Source organism: Lagopus leucura, unplaced genomic scaffold (assembly GCF_019238085.1).
Source record: "Lagopus leucura isolate 7727_CA_CO unplaced genomic scaffold, USGS_WTPT01 Super-Scaffold_100159, whole genome shotgun sequence".
Lineage (NCBI taxonomy): Eukaryota > Metazoa > Chordata > Aves > Galliformes > Phasianidae > Lagopus > Lagopus leucura.
The window spans coordinates 6546510-6567543 of record NW_024962335.1 but is presented as its reverse complement, the minus strand read 5'-3'; the positions used below and the strand labels follow the sequence as shown (position 1 = coordinate 6567543).

General features: G+C 38.7%; 1 long non-coding RNA gene across 1 annotated transcript; it reads right to left on the bottom strand.

Annotated features, from left to right (window-relative positions):
- Positions 1-432: 432 nt before the first annotated feature.
- Positions 433-2856, bottom strand: LOC122190424. Its single transcript, XR_006182124.1, has 2 exons — positions 2625-2856; positions 433-847 (listed from the first exon to the last, which is right to left on the bottom strand). It is a non-coding gene; the product is annotated as an uncharacterized LOC122190424 (long non-coding RNA).
- Between the last annotated feature and the right edge of the window lie 18178 nt (positions 2857-21034).

Here is a 21034-nt window from a genome sequence, read left to right as displayed (position 1 = left end):
TCCCCCTAATGTTTCCTAGGATCTTTAAATATTATCAAAAGCAGATATTTCTGCATTTCAAGATCCTTCATGTGTTCTGTACCCTGCAGGCCGTATGTCTACAAAAAGATGAGGGAGAATTATCTTTACACAATTCTTCTTTAAGCAAACTCTTTCTCATTTTCACATCTGCTCTACAGGGTGATGCCACTCTGCAGAAGTTCAGAATGTAGACTTATGAGGGAAATACTTATGCTTTGTTCTTGAAAATTAAACATGCTCTATTGTGGAACAGTGCAGTGCCTAGTTTTACTAATTCAGATGGTCTGTGAAGAACTAGAGAGGCTAGGAGATCTTTCCTTAGAAATTATTTTTGAAATTTCTCGCAGGTGCTGCAATCTGGCACATTTTGAAAGTAAAATATTTAAACTGAAGTACATTTAAATCCTTCTCTTGAGTTTCACGTCATTTATTTGCAGGCTAATGTTGTTTCTCAAGGTGGCCCATGGACAAGTAATTCTTTTCCCTGCTATACTTGCAGTATTCATAGGGAAGCAATGCCATGAAAAGAGAACTTGAACATTGCGGTATTCAAACATTCCATGGGATCTACAGTAATATTGCTCAAAATGTGGACCAAAGAGTTTAGATGAAAAAAAAACAGGAGGTCATATAATAAAATAGGGTCTTTGTTTAGGGTCCAGGAGAGGAGATGATGATGTGCTATAGGCTTAGCTGCTAAGAGACTGGAGAAGGCATTCTCTTAGCACCAATGTCTTCGAAGCACGATGACAGCAGCATGATTATGATTATGCAGATTCTGGATGAAAAATAGCTGGCAAAACTTGAAGTGATGCTGGTCAGTGAACTGAAATTAAAACAACAAAAAAAATTGGTTGAATATCTTCTCAGGCTCCCACTGAAGGCATATACCCATTATCTGTTGATGCATGACAAAGCCTTGTGAATATGGAGTTTATCTGCTAGTGAAATTTGGATAAATAGATAATACTGTTTTCCAAATACTGGGATCATGAATGGACAGAAATCTAGTAAAGATCGATTTAAGGAATCATTGTATCCATCCAGGAATATAATTGCTTCTAAGGGAAGCACTAAAGTTGAGAGTAACCATGTTAAGCAGAAGGCTGATGCCATGTTTCCAGTGTCTTGGCCCAGTGTGAACACAACAGGTATTCACTGAAGTGTTTCAGCTACTCCAACCAGCTGTCAATTCCAGTTCATAACTCATGTCCTAGCTTACAGAGTGAGTAATGAATTGAGTTTCAGCTACATAAAGATCAAATTTCTCTGACAGCTGAGGAGATACAAATCCCAAATATAAAAACTTATCTGTTTGGGAAAGGAAAATGGTGGAGAAAGTAGCATCTGTTATGGAAGAACATGGCCCCAGAGACCACACAGGTCCAAATGCTGAGCATATTTAGCATGGAATGTAAATCATTTACATCCAATGTGACAATTATAATCTCAGATTTATTCCTGAATTTATATTTCCCAAAAACTCTTAACCCAAGCAGAGTTTTAGTATCAAAGATGGTAAAGTGGAACTGACCCTGAAACTCCCTGGGGATTTTACTGTTGAATTTGATTTGTATATGGAAAGTCCTCATATGTTAACATTGACTTATCACCTTGTTTAAAAAAAGCAGGACTTAATAAGGTGAACTTCCACCTGAGTGTAGGGGTTAAATTTGTGGGTAGAACGGAGAAATATAAGTAGCAGAATAATAAGCAGGATATGTGCATTGATTTCAAGGGCTGGTTCACATGTTTTGAAACTAGGAGAGGAGGGCTGCTGATGGATTTTATCTCATACAAGGATTTTGTCTCTTAAGACTACTTAAACAAGATATAAATTAAAATTTTAACTATAAAAACAAGGTGGCTCAGCACTAGCATCTGCCTTAGAGAGATATTCCTATATAGCAGACTGGGTGTACTGTGTAAACAAAGCATGGCACGTGGGATCCATACTATATTCTAACTGTGGGAACTACAAAGACTAAACTATATTCAATTCTGAAATGCATCTGAGAGTAAGTTTAATTGAGTAGGTAGCTCAGAAGAAGCCCTGTTACTTTTTCTAGGCTAACACAAAGGCTAACACGAATGATGTTGGCAGAAGAAGTTTCTGAAGCCCATGGGTATAAACTTCCCCATGCTATTTGTTAACTTGCACATTTTATTTGTTTATGTATTGAAAATAGTACTATTTATTTGATCTGTTCTCTAGGAAATATTGTGTCTGCATACTTGCTCCAGTTTTCATTGGACTTAGATACCTTTCCTTCCTACCTTCTGTCTTAACTGTCCTTATAACTTTTCAAGAGATCATACCACTGAAGCCAAGTCCCAGAGAGACCCTTGCAAGAGAGGCAGCAGGACTGGTTTAAAATCTAGAGCCTACAGGAATAATAACAGCTTTAAATGTCTATGTCCCCTTGTTTATGGTGCTGGGTTTCTTGTAGCAGTATATCAAAACAGTCAGGATGCAGGTCCTCATGATGCAGGGATGCCAACTGCTCCTACTGCTGAGCTGCGAACACAGCAAAATCTGTGACAACTCACTCCACACTGTTGTAATTCTTAAGTTAGAAAAAGTCTTTTGCTCATTGCTATACCTGATTTGGTATGCCCGGAAATGTCCTGGGGCTTGATGAAGACACTGGTGTCACTGAGCCATAGGATGTGAGCGAAGCATTGCAGATTAATGCTGGCCTGGGGAGTTCTGCACCACACTGTCTTCCTCGGTCTTGAAAGCCATGGTTGTTCAGCCTTTGCTTTCCCTGGGTGGAAACTGTAAAAAGCGTATTTGTGAGCTCTATGCTCATCAAATTCTTTCCTGAGTTCAGAATTCTACTGAGTTCAGAAAAATCTAGCATGATCTGTTCATTCTTCACTCTAGATTTGCTGATATTATTTACATTAGTACATCTTTCCAAATTCTGTGTTGCTGGTACTCCACAAACATGTCATTGAGTTAATTATCTCTTTAATCTCTTATATTAGAATCCAGAAATAACTGAAGGAGAGATGAAATTGAGCTATAAGAACTTGTTGAGGACAAAGCAAGGAGTATAGAAAATCGGAAACATTATGCATAATTAAGAAGACTGCTAATGATCACTTTAATCAATGAAATTAGAGATGGAAAGGCTGCAAGGTCACATATTTCAACCAAGGCCTCTGACAGCTTATTTCCTTATCACAGTTTTCAATTTCATGCCTGATTTTGACTTATCCTGCACTTCCAGCTAACAAGAAAAATCTATTTTAATTTCACAGATCTAATTCTACTCTTTCCAGAAAGCTCAAGGCAAAATGAAGAAGGCATTTGCAAGAATAGAGGGTTAAAGCATATGGGATTTTAACTTAAAAACGCTCTAGTGTAGTTGAAACTATACCCTAGTCTGTTATGGCTTTGCATTTATTTTCTGCTCTGGACCTTAGAAGCAGCTTGCACCTTCAGAAAACTATAGCAATTCTAGAGGAAGGACTGGGAGCAACCAGCATTGCCAATGAGAGGGTTGTGCTGCACCACAACTTTGGCAATATCCACCATGCAGCAGCAAGCTTCCCAGAAGCCACCATGAGCCTTCAGAATGACAAATAACATCACTGTGGTTTAGGTGCAGGTCTTGGAAAAACCTGACGTGGAGCACCTTTCCTGTGTGGCATTTTGCAGGGCACCAATATGTCCTTCTGAACCTACATCTCCATATTTTGCAACAAACCAGAAGGGACAGGGGAAGCATTGGGAGGGCAAGCAAAGGAGGATTCTCATCTTGTTCTACTTCTGCTGCTAAACGAGCTTAAAAGTGATGGGTTTTGGACACTTAAGGCCACCCACTTTATGTTTCTGCATCTACCTTAATTCGCTGTACCAAATCTATACTGCCTTATTACAGCAGTATAGGTCCTTATTCACCCTTAGTGCAGTTACTGGGGTTTTCATCAAGAAAGTCCGGATGTGGCGGGAGTGGACTTTGTGAAGAGGTAGAGAGGATGTTGCCTATTCATGCATCAGAAAAGATATACGTGGGGTATGATATACGTAACTTGAAAGATGTGACAAACACCTGAGTCATCCTCTCTGTTTCCATCTTGCTCTTCAACAGTAAGGCTGATGAAGTGTAGGGTAGGCATAGGAAAACTAAACAGTGGGAAAAATAGATAACCACTTCATGCTGTGGATATAAATAGATCAAATACAACTCTATTTACATGCTCAAAACACTGCATTTACCTGGAAAGATGCTTTAAACTCTGAAAGATAAAAAGGTTTCTCAGCAGAGATCAGATTTTGTGCCTTCAGAAACCTGATTTATGCCAACCCTAGGTGAGACTGTGGATCAGAAAGCTGAAGTACGTGAAAAGGAGTAGAGAAGGAGGGAAGATTTCAGGGGTAAAGAGGAGAATAAGCATTTTGTTCAGGAAAAAAAAAAAAAAAAGTTTTACACATAAACACAGGAAAAAAAAAATACTGAATACTAGTGTTGTTTGTGTGCTTTTCCTGTTAAAAATGAGTAATCTGCCTAGAGCCATAGGTCCAAATCTAGACAGGATTGCCTTTGCCCTGCATCCTCAATTTTCATCTCCATGGGAATAGATTAGTGCTTAGCAGCACATGCTACAGCAGGAAATGGTCTCAGTGTGTGTCGTTCCTCTGATCCAGAGCAATTCCTTGCTCAGTGCATTTCTATGATCAACTCAGGGGTTCTTTTTACGTGTTCAGCAAAGCCTTCTGCATTATTTCAAACACATGACACAGCGCCAAATTGTATTGTTTTTGTAATCTAATTTGTGCTCTTTGCATCTCTCAGTAGGAGTGTATATATCTAAACAGGCTTTTTCAGCTTTCCGTGCTTTGACTGTCCATATGCTCTTTTGCTTCTATCCTGGATGAATTCTGTAAGTAAAACCATAAGAACCAACAAATTAGATGCTCAAATTGAGGCAGTGTATTTCTATTTTTTGCAGAATACCGATCAGACCTGCTTCATCTGACACAGCTACTAAGGTCATCTTTCACTCGAATTAACATAAAATTAAGATGAGTAAATCAGTGGTGCATATGTTGTTTAGGGGAGTTACCCCCTAAGTCTATCTGCTAGCCAGACATACGGATAAGCTAGGCACAGATTAAACAGGTCTGCACTGACATTAAAATGCTATTCTTGTGATAAATATTGCAGTACAAACAAGTATATGACAAATATAACCCTGACTACATTCATTTTCAGGGTAATATTGATGAAATCCTGGGGCTGTTCTGTATGCTTCATGCATTAGTTCAAGATTTGTCAGCAGATGCCAATAAAAAGCCCCAAAGTAAACAAGTTAGATTTCTTTTAATTGTCTCCCTTGGTAGATGTGGAAGAATTTTATCACTCTTCATATTTGAATTGGTAATTACTAGAATAACAACTAATGATTTGTAGCCTTCGATGTGTCCTGGGTGGAAATCTGAAGAAAGTGAATTGTTGAAAAAGTCATAGATTCCAGCCTCAGATGCCAGTACTTCTTTATATTATGTTGATGTCAGCACCAAATATTGCAATAGGTCTTTTTTTCCTTCTGAACTGTAGGTTGCTTTAGCAGCCTGATAGTTAGGTGCCCTAAGAGCTCTGAAATTAAGAAACAGCTGGCAAAGTCATGAGGTGCCTTTTAAAATACATCTTTAGGGCCGTATTGTTTACTGGGCACAATGTGCACCTGTACAGAATATTAACCCTCTGCTCTCCTGTGGCTCAGAGCAACCTGCTGCCAAGGATGCATGCCAGCCCAGGGGAACTGTTCCATGCTCTGTGTGCTTCATTCTTTGAAACTTCATGGTCACAGGGGCTTTCACAGGTAAGGCTCCTCCAACTATCATTTGCAAGTTGTGGCTTTGGTATTTCTGTGTGGGGAAAATCAGTTTAGATCTTCTGACATCTCCTTGTGTCACCTGGTCTGGTACTGGACATGTTTATTCTGTGTCTTCAAAGTGCAGTTTGCACTTTTAATTCAGTCCTAAGGCTCTGTTGCAGAGTTAAGGCACCAATTTAAAAAAAAAAAAAAAAAAAAAAAAAAAAAGGAAGTTATTATACTTATTTCATTACCTTATAGTGGTGGGAAACATAGGTTCAGTAGTTGTATTTTTTGAGCTCTGAATCATGCTTTTCACCTTCTGTAGCTAAGAAATACTTGGCTGTTATTCATTCAGGCTTCCTCTTTAGATACCTGTGCCCAATTCCTAGTTGAGACAGCAAGAGACAAGAAATCACATCTCATTTTTGGTGCCTTGTTGAGCATCAGAAACTCTTGTCACAGTGACAAGAAATGACGCCTCTGGCAGTCTCTGCCCAGACCTTCAGTAATAGGGCTGAAACTGACCCTGACTGAGAAGAGGAAAGCTTTTACAGCTTGCTTGTGCTTTGCCTGGCTTTTACTAATGCCACAGGCTGCACAGGTGCACAAACTCTCAACTGCAAATATACAGATCTGTTATTCCTTGTAGGCCTGTGTTATTTCAAAGTGACATTGAGCTACTGACCTGTGTTTTTAAAGTGAAGTGTGGTCAATGACCACACTTTATTTTATAGCTCTTGCACAACCCTGAAATTGCAGCACCAACAGGGAAATATATCAGCAAAAATTTTGATCACGTTCATAGGCTAACTCCAACTTAACTCCATATCAATCGAAGTGTTTGTTTGCAGTGATGTAAATTTGCATTTGTTTTAAAGAATTTGCATTTGTGGTGAAAAACTATCAAATCTTGGTTTCTAAAGCATTTTCTAAAGCACATCTGCTTTATTTTGTTCTGCTTTATACATACATATATTTATGCGCAACACTGGGAGAAAATACTTTCCCTCAGTAAGCTAGGAAAAGGGTCTGTCGAGACTATGTAGCCAGCATTTCACTTCTTTGCCCTGAGACTGAAGTATCGCAGCAACTGAAGTTGTCAATTACTTTTAAAGCAAGCTGTTTGTAGGCTATTATTCCCAAGGCTTTACTTGCTTGCTTCCTTTGCAAGTAAGATGATGGAGACAGCTCCCCTATTAAACAATCTGTCACCGTCCTTCCTGCTAAGTCCTTACCCCAAACATCCTATCTTCAGCTTCTGCCTCAGTCCACTTATTTCTCAGACTGAGGCAATCTGCTGCAGACTGGTGGGCTTGTGAACAACTCTCTCATCTATCACTTGGAGACATGAAAACTACATAGTGAACTCAGCATCCAAAAGTTAGAATCAGACATTTTGCTTTCAGTTGTTTCTTAGATTTGTTGCTTCATGTTTTGAAGAGCTCCACAATCTGACCATCACTTTGAAATAGAAAATGCCTTCTCATCTGTTTTTTTTAGACTAACTAAGGACTTCTGAGGACTGAAAAACATTGTGTTTCATAAAAGTCACAGGACTTGCTGGAAATATTTTGATGACATATATTGCCTTTGTGAGGAAAGAGAAGAAAGCTGGAAAACACAGAATTCTCTTTTACTCCTAATTTCCATGAAGAGATGAAATCCTGTGATGTTCCTTTTCAGCATACTTTAGCACTTTCACGTGCACTGGCACATAGCCTAGGAGAAGGAAGGCATGATGCTATTTTGTGGGATGTACCAGGGGAGTGATTCCCAATGATGGCAAAGATGCAATAATCCCATCATACAAGGGCCAGGTAAAGCAACATCTGGAGTTTGCTGTTGGTCAGTGAAAATGAAATTACAGGGGAACAATTGTAGACTACAGGAATTGACAAATGTAAGAAGAGTTTGTCCTAGAAATAAAAATGAGCAAGCCAAGTTATTTATTCATGAAACAAAGAATGGGTATGGAAAATATTGTTCTGTAAGAACATGTCAGCATAAGAGGCAGAGAAACTGTTTAAGCTGAAGGATAGTGCTTGTGCTGGGAAAAAAAAAAGACCTGGTGGCACATAAACTTGATTAAAATGAGAAGGTGCTTTGGAGTCTTCTCAGGCATAAAGCTCTGGGATAGGTTTAGATGGGAGGAAGAGTTGCAAAAATCATAGCTGTTTAAAGGAGTTTGGTATTTTCATGGCCTTGTTTAAGCAGTGCAGTTGCCTGTAATAACTGGTGATGAGTCTTGTTAACCTAGGAGGTCTCTTCTGCAGTTGAGTACAAGAATGGCATTTGTGTAAGACATTAATGGTAACTTAAAATAGTTTCTGTGTAAGACGTATATGATGCAAAGGTGTATATGGTAATTAATGCCATACACAATGCAATGCAGCCACTCTGTAGAGACAAATAGTCTTTTCTAAGTGAAATCATATAGTATTAGTATATTCTTTGGGTTCAACCCATTTAAATAAGCTGCCAAATTGCTCTATTTGTGGATGAAGCACTAATGCATTTGTCTCTGTTAGAAAAACTGTGCTTTGAGTCATCAGCCTGCCTGAAATGTTTTTCCTTTTTTTTTTTTTTTCCTTGTATTTTTGTTACCATAGTAACATTCAATATGCATTTCTTTATTTTTCAGTTGTTCAGTTTCAGAGGAATTTTAGAAAACTCCCAGGAATGAAAACAAAACTCAACCCAGGGAAAGCACAGCTGAAGCATTATAGGGGAAACTCCAGACAACAGATGTCAGCATGTGAGATGGCAGAGTGCATGTTTGGTTATCAGCAAGAAGTGATGAGGCTCTGTAACTGCTGCTTGGTTTCTGTTCCACTAAATCTTTACCATTTTAACAAAAGGCAGCAAGCTATGTTGAGTTATACATTTATTATTACCCTGACAAAGGCTGGGAACTAGAAATGAATATTTGCTGCCAGAGCAGGAATGGTCCAAAGGCCTGTGAGGTCAGCAGATCATTTTCCTCTGCTGAGGCGAGCAGGATCAGTCTGCTTATCTCTGATCACTCAGTATGGTTTCAAGTAAGGGAAAGTGGCTGCAGAACCCAATCCTTCTATGTGAGACTATGGATAGACAGTCAGCAGTGTTTAATATATCATGTGCAAGAAATAACTAGGTGCTCTTCTTACCAAAATGTGTAACTGAAAGTTGGCAGTAGACATTAGAGAAAGGATTATCATCAAAGAAGAGGCAGTTAATGCAGGAATAAAGTTAAGCAAATAAGCTGCATAATCAAATCAAGACTATAAGTTGTTAAGGAAAATGTGATCTGGCTTACTATATTCTTGTAGTAAATTCTGCCTTTGATTTATAACCTTACCTGCTACAATGGTACAATGCTGAGTTATGTCACTATATCTGTTAGGGAGAATTACTTCATATAATAGGATTCTCTATCTACTACAACTAGAAACCTGATTGAAAAACATCTGTGAGGGGAAAATAAAATCCTGTGTACCTTATTCTTCAAATCTGCAGTATTTGGTAATGCTTGTAACTATACCATAAACAATACTACTTTTATTTATTTCATTCATTTTTTACATTAAGAAAAAAGGCTGCTGATGTTTGTGAGCTAAATTCCCCCTTCTATCACTCAGCCTTGTAAAGGTTTTTTTTGTTTGTTTTTTGTTATTTTTACTTTATTCATATTTTCAGTGCTCAAAATCACTTTTTTCTAATCAAAATGATTTCTACTTCTCTTAAAAACAAATCTTCTGTTAACCAACTCGGCCTGGAGAAAAATAGCTTTAATCTCAGAGGCTGCATTAAACTTAGGAAGTAGCCCAGTCGATAAAGGTGAAAGTCATGGAAACAGATGATTAGAGCAAACAACGGGCTGCCTACTGTACAACAGAGCTATAAAATAAACTGAAACAAAAGCCTATCAGAATACATCAAGCAAAAACTTTGTGAATAGAATCCTCTTCAGAAAGTTGAATAGTCACTTATATCCTGTAGCTCTCTCCCCCTTTTTCTGCCCCGTTCTCCCAGCTTCTCTTTCCCTACCCTTTTCCTCTTGATTCCTGCCATGCAATAAGCAAAACTACCTGTGGAAAGATTGGTGGGCCCTGACTGACTAACATGTCAGGTTTTTCAATGCCCACAAATACCTTGTGCTGGCATGTATGTGATGCAAAATGAATATTCCTCTCAAATTGGTGAGAAACGTACCCCTCCACAATCTATGTAGCTGCCTTCTATCTCCATATGCATATAAAAACAATTCCAATATACAATTTCTAGCTGACTTTTTTGGTGTAAAGAACAGAGGAGAAATTGGGAGACGGTTTTGAAAATTGGAGGGGTGAATAGCAGCCACAGTGATTGAGGACTTGGTTTAGATCTTAGAGCTTAATAATAGTTAGGGTTAATGGCTTGAGGTGATTAACAGGTTCCAACCAGTCATTAATCTGCAGGAGGTGTCTTTATCCTTCTTCATTATTGCTAAGAAATGACACCCTAACATTTTGCTTGAACTCTGTTCTTTTCTTGTTGACAAATGAATCTGAAAACAAATGTGGTGGAATGAGGACCTGTGGTGTGACCGCACTTGTCTGGGGCTCACGTTATGGGCTTCACTGCAACTGGGGGAGCAGGCTGGGGCCTGACAACGCTGGCAGAAATAGTGTTCCTAATTCTGTTCCTAGGTCTTTTCTGTTCCTTTTCTCCCTGGGTGTATTGTACACTACAAATTCTCAGAGCTATTGGAAATTAGGCCACTCACTAAACTGTATGTGGATGTGAATTTCATCCTCATGTTTTAAAGTCAAGGATGCTATTTGTTATAGTGATGTTCCCTTTGTCCAGCTCCTTTCCCTGGGCTGGCAACAGTGGAGGGAATTTGCAGTAGCTGATAGTTGGTTTTTGATCACGGTCCCTGTGCTGGCCTCAGCCACGTGCAGACCTTGACAACCGACTTCAGCAGAGATGACAAGAGCAGCACAGGAATTATCACCACAGCAGACCCAAAGCACACAAATGCACACAGTTATTAAGCTAAATCTGGAGAAGTCATCAATCATTTTGAAAGGAGGCTGTTTGGTTCCTTCCTCACAGTCCAATTGGGCCTGACACTGGCCATTGATACCACCTTTTTTTTTCTGTACAGGCCCATCAGAGTCTCGCTCTGATACTTTGTCAAAAAGACCAAATATAATATTACAAAAAAAAAAAAAAAAAAAAAAAAAAAAAGACTCCAGTAATATTAGTGTATATGAAAGGAATGATAGAGGGGAAAAGCAGGGAAAAAAAAGGTTTAAAGGTTTAAAGGCACAGGTCTTTTAAATGCTAATTTAAACTCATTCTACTGTTGCAGGGCCCTTTGTCCCCTCCACAGAGGCAAGTGCACAGTGACTGACACATGCAATTACACTGCACGATAAAATACATTAGAAAAGCCTAGCAGTATCTTTTATTTGAAATACTAAATCTGCCCTTCCTTTCCCTTTTATGTCACAACCGCTTAAAAAAAAAAAAGAAAAAAGAAGGAAGAAAGAAAAGAAAAAAAGCGAAGAACTACTATTCATGACAAAAAGAGGAGGAATTCTAAGGCAACCTTGCTGCAGAAAAAGCATTGGAGGTAACAATGGATGTTGCTGATAAGGAAAAATAGCCGGTGAGAGATTACCCTGGCTCCAGAATTAAGCTAGACTTGGTGCAACATATCTAGCATTGCTGTCATACAGAAGCCTAGCACACTATCAGAATGGATATATATATATATATATGCCTCTGACACACACTGAATTATTCCCAGTACAGTGAGTCAAACAGAGTAGAGCAGTGTACTTTATCAGGTGCACAATTCAGAGAGACTGAGAATATGCGTGAGCTTTTACAGCCTGCTTCAAAACTGTAAGCCTCAGAGCCTGCTTAAATGACTGCTTTAGACCTGATCTGCCTGCTGCTGTGATTAAAGATTACAGTGTAAATAACAGTCTAGTCCTAATGCCAAAGATGTCAGAGAGGGTGGTGGATAAAGGCCTGCTTGCACTAGCACACGTCCAGGCATATGGGACTGGGGTTCCCAGCTTCAAGATGACCCTAGTGGCTCAAAGGCCCCATCAACCCTTGCTCTAAGGACCTGTTGTGCCCAGGATGTACTTCCCCATGGCTTCTACAGCCAAGTCTCAGCAGCACTTCTGTACTGACTGTTCCTCGTGGTCATGTAAGGGCTACCACCTGCTGACATTTGGGTCATCGATCTGATAAGGTATCCTGATGCTCTTCAGAGCGGTGAACACAGTGGTGGTTATGTCTGTGGTTCTCAGTCCAGGATGGAGGAAGTTATAGTGAGATCTGAGCATAAAAGTACTTTCTGATCTCATCCACTGTCTCTATCAGCTGCCCTTTTTTCCATTATCTGCATGAGCATGCCCTTTTATCAGCTTAAAGACCTTATAATACAGAATTCTATACGTGGATTAAGGGCAATGCGCAGCTCTAAGTAACTCATCCCAATGAAGCATAAAAATCAGATAAATAGATGCAATTTGTCAAAAATCCAGTCACAATAATACATTTGTGCCTCAGTACAGTATTTCCCCCGGAGTTTAAATAAGTTTACTTGCATTCAATACAAGAAATCGGAATATGTTTATTTTCAACTACACAACTAAATCCATGTCAGACTATTTTTTATGAGAGGTCAAATGATTTAATAATAGCTTTCTCAAAATATTTTCTTATTTTCTGAATGTTGGAAAATACATAGAATGCATCATTTTATTCTTGCTTTAGCTATGCAAATTACTTCACTGATAAATTAAAATTGATATTTCAAAGCTGTAGTGCATTATAGCCTGATGGCACAAATCCCTTATCATTCAAGGCAGTATTTAACTCTGAATAATATATTATGCTAGCTCTCTGAAATTGTTATGATGAGATTTTAATGCACCATAAAACACATCTTGTGATCTTCAGCTTGTTAATATGTCAGTCTAACTTACTAATTTAACATGTCCTGAAAAGCAGTAATTTGACAAAATCTGTCTTCGTATACAGTATTTCTTTTACTACATTTGATATGTGGATTTGTGTGCAAGTATGGAATTTCAATATCTGAATAAAAGAATTATTGTTTTTATCCTACATGTATAAGAACTTATCACTACAAGATAACTGTGCAGCTGTAACTGAGAACCCTAGATTCTGAGAATTTAATCAGATTTGTTTATTAAATAAATAGTGTTGTTGGCAAAGCAGCTATGATACTGAAATAATGTGTGTGAATCTGATCTTGGTTTTAAATTTGGACTGCCAGGTTGTTGATGTTTGCTTTTAGTTTAGAGGTAACTACTTTATTTTGGCAGTTTTGAGGCAATTCCAGCTAATCTTGAACTGGAGGAGGATAGGAAAGAACATGGACTGAGCACAGACTCTTGCAGCGTCAAATTTATGCAGAGGGTAGCAAAAGGAGAATTGTGAGTCACTGTTTCCAGTGATGTGGACTGGGTAAGAGCATCTTTATATCTGCCCAGTCTCAGAGGTGCTCTGGGCTTTGTGAGGACCACAATGACATACTGTCATTCAGCTTATCTCAAAACTAAGGCTGAAAGATGAGCAGTTTATCTGCTGACATAAGGTAGTCTGCTGGGGCAAGGCAACACTATCATACCACTTCTTTTTTTATTATGGCAAATAAATGTTCTTACTTAATTCTACCAGTTAACCAGTTAAAGCAATTTGGACCAGAAAACTCTGTAGAGGAAAGCATTCTTCATTCGAAGCCAAGAGTTGTTCAGCTGCCAGATGACATTCTTTCTCTACCTGTGTATTAGATGTAGTATCTTAACACAGTAGGTTCTTGTGAAATAAAAATGTAGCAATAGGTGTCCTTGCACGTGCACTACATTTTCTGTTTTTCATTCAAACAGATTTGGCAACTGCCATGCTTACAAGAATAAGGATATGTCCTATTTTACGTCATACCAAGTTTTCAACTGGTGTTAAAAACACGATGATTGAAGGCACTGCTGAGATCTGTATTTACATCACTTGAAGACACATGCTTGCATACACCTATCTGAACAGCTATCTAATCCAAGACTTTCACATTTAGGTGGTCTGTTTTATTGAACTTGTAATTGCAGCCTGCAAGAGCTGTCTTTGATTATCCTGATTACATGTTGGCAATGATCAGAGACACCATTTTCTGATTTTTAAAGATGTAACAAAGATAAAAAAAAAAAAAAAGATGAAAATAATGCCCAGATGTAATGCTGAAGGCACAATAATAGAAAGGAAGAACAGTATTTCTTAGTATATTGCAAAAGAAATGGAGGCTGTGCAGTTCAAAGGAGACGTTACAGGCACAAGAAAAATTTCAATTCAAGGCAGCAGTGGTCACCTGTAGTAAAGAAGATGCTGGTGAAGAAGAGCAAACAAGAACTATAATGCATGGATAATAGGCCTCATAAAGAGAAGATTCAATAAAGCAGCAGCTGGAGAGATATCTCAGTGCTGCAGCAGCCTTTGATAAGTGAGTGCTGCTGTTTGTTGCTGCTCTCCTCATTCCTACTGAAAAAAAAAAAAAAATCCACAAGGAACAAGGTAGTACTTAGAAAAATTAGATTGCATTTTGCCCTTTCTACAGGAGATGTGCTTTTTTGTTTAGTAGATAATAACAAAAAATCTATGTGTTATCAAAGGGAGTTGTGTATCTTTTCTTTCATAAAACAAATCTCCAATGAGTCTCATACAGATTTCAGAGAAGTAGTTTGTTTTTTTCTAAGGAAAATTTCTGGATTGATACTCACAAAGACTTTTCTTATCCAAAGCAGGAGGTTGTCATATGCTTGTAATGACTGATCTACAAGAACTGGATATAGACAAGCATAAAAATATTTATAGGCAAATGATTTATCCTTTGTTATTGGCACTAGACAACTGCAGACAAATGGTGGTATGTGAAAGTCTGTGAATGTCTAATCATCACCACAGAGCTCTGTGCAGATAGAAGTGGATTATTATCGAAATGAAGCATATGAAGAATTTCAAAATTCAGATCTTCAAAACTTCAGTAAATATGAGTAATGCTCTATACATGTTTGCAAAAAAGAGGGATTTCTGAGCTTTAATGTCTAGTGTATCTACTGAAAGTGATGCACTGATGCACTGGCACCAAGGCCCAAGTCAGGGCCTGGAAAGATGTGGGAACAAATGGGTGCAGACATTGGACAGCACTGCCTACTTTCTTCCTTACCTCACTTTCCTGCCATCCATTCCTTACCATCTGGGCTGCTTCAGCATCCAGGTACACATGGAAATCATCCATGAGACTCCACAGGTCCTGGTTGACCTCAAGGTGAAATACTTTAAATCAACAAATTTGAGCTTCGCATAATTGATCTCCTTGTATACTTCCAAGCATATTTCATTGATGCTGTATCAAACCCTAAACAAACTAACCAGCCTCTCTAATCAGTCACGGGAGTATCTTAAGGTAAATGTGATCAGGGAAATTATTAAGATGACAAAAAGGAACATATGAATCACAGAATACTTCCATCAATAATTTGTTGACAGTTTGAAGATGGCAAGTAATTCAATGACTAAGTGAGAAGTCTGTTATTCTTCTTTGTTGTATATTAGTTGGGAAGTGTGATTTTTCTTTATATAATTTCTGAGTAATAGCAGGGGATAGATAAAGGATAACTACTATATTAGAAGGATCTTTCAGACTTTGTGAAGTGAAAGATGCAATCTCAGATAAATGTTCTTAATGAAGGAAACAAGAACGCTTACAGGGCAAGGGGATTAAAAAAAAAAGAATTTAGATTTGTGTTACTGTATGAACAAATGCTTCTGAGTCTTTTGTTTCAGGTGTGGATAATCTATCAAAGCAGGACCGCCACCTATGCAGGTCTGAGTGAAAGATGAGGAAGCTCTTACATGTTGGAGAAGGGCTGGAGACAGGGAAAAAGTCCTCCAATTGTAGCTTGAAAAAGAAAAATGTTTCTAAATTGAATCCAAATGAGATATTGTGAACTTTTTTTTTTTTTTTTTTTTTTTTTCTCCTTGTGGCAAGATACCACCAGCTATAGATTCAACCTGCTAGAAAAGACAGCCAATAGTATGGGCTTCACTTTATCCACAAGAACAAGGTTTCAGCTGAGACATTTACAAAACATTTTGCTCAGCTGTCACTAGTACTTGGTCAGGGAAATTCTTCAGGGAAGTTTCTACATGAAAGTGACGCATCATGTAGATGACTCAGTTATTAAAATGTCACTATTCCTTTTCAGTGAAAAGCGTGGTGCTATGGACAAAGTAATCTGGGTTATTAAAAAACAGGAAGTGTCGCAGTCAGGCATCTACATTTAGAGCAGAAATGCTAGCTATCATGTTCTAGGTAAAGTGAAGTCTGAGACACCAATTTCTTTTGAAATTTAAAATGTATGTCCAATTGGACAACTAATTTTCCCCTCTGTATAGCAAGCAGTTATTGTCCTAAACCGTTAATGCAGTAACTACATGGTGTATTTGTATGCATCTCAGGATGCTTAAACCACTAATACTTTAATATGAGCATGAATCCATTAACTTGCCAATATGGTGAGATTTATGAGTGCTGCTCCAAAAGTAACACCTCCTATTTATGATGTTGGCCCATGACATCAGAGGTGGAGGTTGGTTGTATGGCAGTAAAGATTGAATCTTTCCACCAATTCCGCTATATTTTGTTGCCATGTGACAAAATAGCATCTAATATGGAATTGAATATGAAGTAAAGATGTGTCATTGAATTCTTCTTCCATTCAGAAAAAAATGGCACCCTGTGACATTCACCGATGCTTGCTCAATGTTTATGCAGACCAAAGAGTGTATAGTGAGGTTTGGGTGGTGCATTTCAGCAGTGGTGACAGCGGCATGAAAGCCAAGCCACATTCAGGACAGCCATGCACTGCTGTCACACTGTGAAATGATGAGCATCTCCATCAGTTCATCCAAAGTGAACCAGTGGGTCACCTCTGCTGGTGCAGATTTTTACATGTGTGGCATGAAGGCTCTCATTCATCACTGGTGAAGGTCCAGAGGTAATGGTGGTGACTACGTTGAAAAATAGTGCTTTGTAGCTGAGAATTTGCTCTATCGAATAGTGCTTTTGTGCTCTTTGCATCTGTTATATTTTCCCTGGAAATAAATTGGATCCATTACATTCTGAGCGACCTGTGTATTTATGGTGGGTGCTACTTTTTTGGATTTCCCTTACTCTGTCTGTCCAGTTTTCAGGAGGCCACTGTAGGAGTTCTTCTGTGCAGAAAGCTAAAAGGTCCCTGATTTGTTTTCCTGCATAGTATGTTAGCACAATATGAAACACAGTAAGCAAGAGAGAAAAAAACTTTAACATATTTCATTCCTGCAACTTCTTTAACAAGGATTCAGTGCTCATAAACATTCAGGTAAATCTTTTTTTTTCTTGTTCCCATCAGCTAAAATAATGATCTCCAAGCCCTGAAACTGGTCTCTTACTGCCCTAAGGGAATTGCAGGCATCATTTAGGGTGAATGAAAAACCCCAGGCACTAAATGGGATGGAAGAAGTTTCTTTCACTTTTTTTTTTTTTTTTTTTTTTTTTTTCCCCACAGAAATCATCTTCTTCCTTCCCAGATAGCCAAAAGTATACCCTATTTTTGCAGGATCCCAAGCAATCATAACCAGAGCAGGGAAAAAGCATATATAAGCATACTGCTGGATATTTTTGCTAAGTATAATAAAGTCTGAGAGGTCATCTCTGGTCAAACATAGCTGCTTGAGCTGTAAAAGCATGATGCAGGCTACAGAACGTACAAATAATCACACTTTTATTAAAAAAAAATCGTCTCTCCTCTACAACAAAGGTCAAGAAGAACAGCTCTTCCATCTCCTAAGGACATGCATGGTAATCTTCCTCAACACACAGCAGTGTTCCTAAAAACACATTATTCATCCTTACGCAGCGAGGCCTTATAGAGCAGCTGCTCCCTAAATTCACCCAAGGAAGATGATTAAGCCCTTGTATGGCCATGGTATGATGCACAGACCTCTCGGTGCTCTCTCACCATGCTGTTTGCAATTTGAGGTGTCAGTGATTAAAAGTTGATGTGAGATGGCTGTTCGCAGTTCAGCACTGATCTGCTGGAGTAGTAAGTCCTATTGTCATTGAAAAGGTGACAAAAGAACTGGGAGCCTTTGGGGATGCCACAAGCCCTTTATTCTGGTGTAAAATTGAGTTTGCTTCCTTATGCTTATTTTTGCACACTCTCCTTCTGATCTTATCTTTCTCTCTTGTCTTCCCTGCCCCTTATCCCTCTTTGTTTTCCTGTTTTGCTGCCTCAATTCTGCACTGGGATCCTTATTCCCATTGTCTGTTTTATCTCCACTCCCCCTTAACACTGAGGGATGCTTCACAGTTGATATCATTACAAGATTAGTAATGCTCCCAAGACTGCACAGTGTCCCACATATGGCTAATTGAGGCCTTCCTGCTCCCTGTATATAACTGCAGAACAAACAGAGCAGGAGCATAGAGGGACTCCAGTGGCAGTAGTATAATAACCAACTGCTATATGGAGCGTGCAGGCTCTTTTCAAAGAGCGACATTTTTCCTTGTATTATTGTTTTCAGTGCTCCTTTCCCCATCCTACCCTGCCACAAAGCAAGACACAGATGTGCCCTGTGTTTTGGAGAGGGCACCTGGTTATAGCCTAGATGGACTTGAAAATTATCCCCATGTGCCATTCCATCATCCTCGCCACGCAGTGATGCTAATGATAGATATGCTGTGTACTCAGAGGTGGCAATAGTATTTTCACGGCATGATATCCTTGGTGTCCTGTAGCATCTGTGTCAGCCAGCCACTCTCTTTGCAAGAAAGTCTCTCAAAAATGAGCTCTTTAGGTTTTCACCATAATCAAAATCCCAGAGGAGTAAATACAGTCAAGCTAATTTCTTTGGCCAAAGACATGAAAGCTGAAAGGGTTGACTTGGTACAACTTTCCTATTGAATCCGAGTTAAGTAGAAGTGAGCTTAAGCCTAACAATTAAAAAAAAAAAAAATGTACGGAGAAGGAAAAGGAAAAGAATGAGAAAAGCTGAAAGCAAAGTAGTGACAGAACTGATCACTACTTTGGAAGAAAATAACAACTTTTCCATTTCATCTGTGCATGGTCTCACTTCTACATCTAAGGAGCCCATGACATCCTTTAGTAAAACTGGCACCCTAGCACAAAGGGATGTACAGCTGAACCTGAGATAGGTTCCTTTGTATCTTCTCCCTGGTCTGTGCTTCCTGAAACATCATGCTGTTCTGCAGCTGCTGTAAAGCATCCTAATTTTTCAGGTTCCCTTTAGAAGTAATTGCAGAAAAAGACTTTCTCAGCTTTCAGGTTTGAATAAAGTACAAATTCCTAAAGGTAACATAGTTCTATTTGACTTGATGCACAAAATGAGGTACGTTATTAAGCCCTAATCTAGAATACCAACCAAAACTGACTTGTGCTGTATTTTTCCCATACTTTACCATTGCATTTCTGGGGTAACTTCAACTGCTTTTTATCAGTAGAATTTGTAAATTTGACACATACATTTATTATAGTTTTATAGGAAACACTTTTCTTTCGCAATTCACATCTCACATTGTAAGATTTTGGGAATGACAACACATTCAGAGCAACGTATTTGGACGTCAAAGGAAAAAAAAAAAGCACAGATGATATATGAAATTACCTGTGGCCTGTGTTTCAATAGTATCTGTACCTTTAACTGCTTCAGTTTCTGGGGTCTGAATTGAGGTACTTCCCAAGAGAGCTCAGTATGTCTGAAAATGCAGACAGCTTACTTTGGGAAACAGTGGCTCAAATGGTACCAAACTGGTTAGCTTTTATTGTGGAGGGCTTGTGGTATGCAACATATATATATGTTCTTGGCATGTACCTTTACCTGTGCATACACCACTCCTGCTGTCTGAGATTAGCTCGAAGTGTTTACAGATTGATCCCCACCCTTATAGGCTAAGCTCTACAAATAAACAGATGTGTATTTCCTGCATAATATTTCATGTGGGATAAAGACTAAATTACCACTACACACCACAAGCCTGAATGCTTTTCTAGACAGTCTTCTGTGTTGTTTTAGAGTTCTCAAACAAAACAGGTTTGGGTGTAGGACTGTTATGTAAATGGAACAAGTTTACCTCACTCTGCAGGAGAATTTCACAGTCCTCGGTCTATCCATCTTATTAACTGAGCTTTATCATTTCTGTGGGCCTTCTGGCACTTAGCTGCTTTTCTGCATGTATCATTTTTTGCAATAGGACATTTTGTCTATTTCCCAGAAAACATTATTACATCATCTGTTTCATTAAAGTGGCTTATTTTCTCATTAACTTCTAAAGAAGACAGAACTAATCAGCTGTGGAATTTTAGTTCACTGATCGATGTCATCCGTAAATTGTATTGGAAGGCTAATTCCTTTATTTTGGCACCAAAGGACTATAGAAATAACAAAGGTCAAGGACAACAACATATCCTGTGTGAGCAGACAGACTCCAGCCAGAATAATCTGTGAGTGGAACTTTGACACTCGGATCTTTGTAACCAGTTCTGACCTGACAAATAGCAATAAGCCTCTCTGAACTGTGTTAGAGAGAGTGAAGGGTGAAAAACTTAACTAATGTTTTGCTGGAGCAAAGCAATTTGGTACTATTGAACCTGCAGTTACCCTTTTCTGCTCCTGCTCTGAACTAATATGCCCAGAAAGTTACATAAAATAGGTACCTGAGCAGATCCTGAATAAAACACAAGAAGGTTTAAAAAAAAAACATAGGATCACTCCTGACACAACTGTGAGCAAATCTTTAGTTTTGTTTCTGCAGATAAAAAATTATGTCGGAAGAGATGAAATGTGCAGTATCATAGAATCATAGAATCATAGAATCATAGAATCATAGAATGGGTTGAAAAAGACCTCAAAGATCATCTAGTTTCAAATCCCCTGCTATGTGCAGGGTCGCCAACCACAAGACCAGGCTGCCCAGAGCCACATCCAGCCTGGCCTTGAATGCCTCCAGGGATGGGGCATCCACAACCTCTCCAGGCAACCTGTTCCAGTGCATCACCACCTCGATGTGAAAAACTTCCTCCTAATATCTAACCCAAACCTGCCCTGTCTCAGTTTA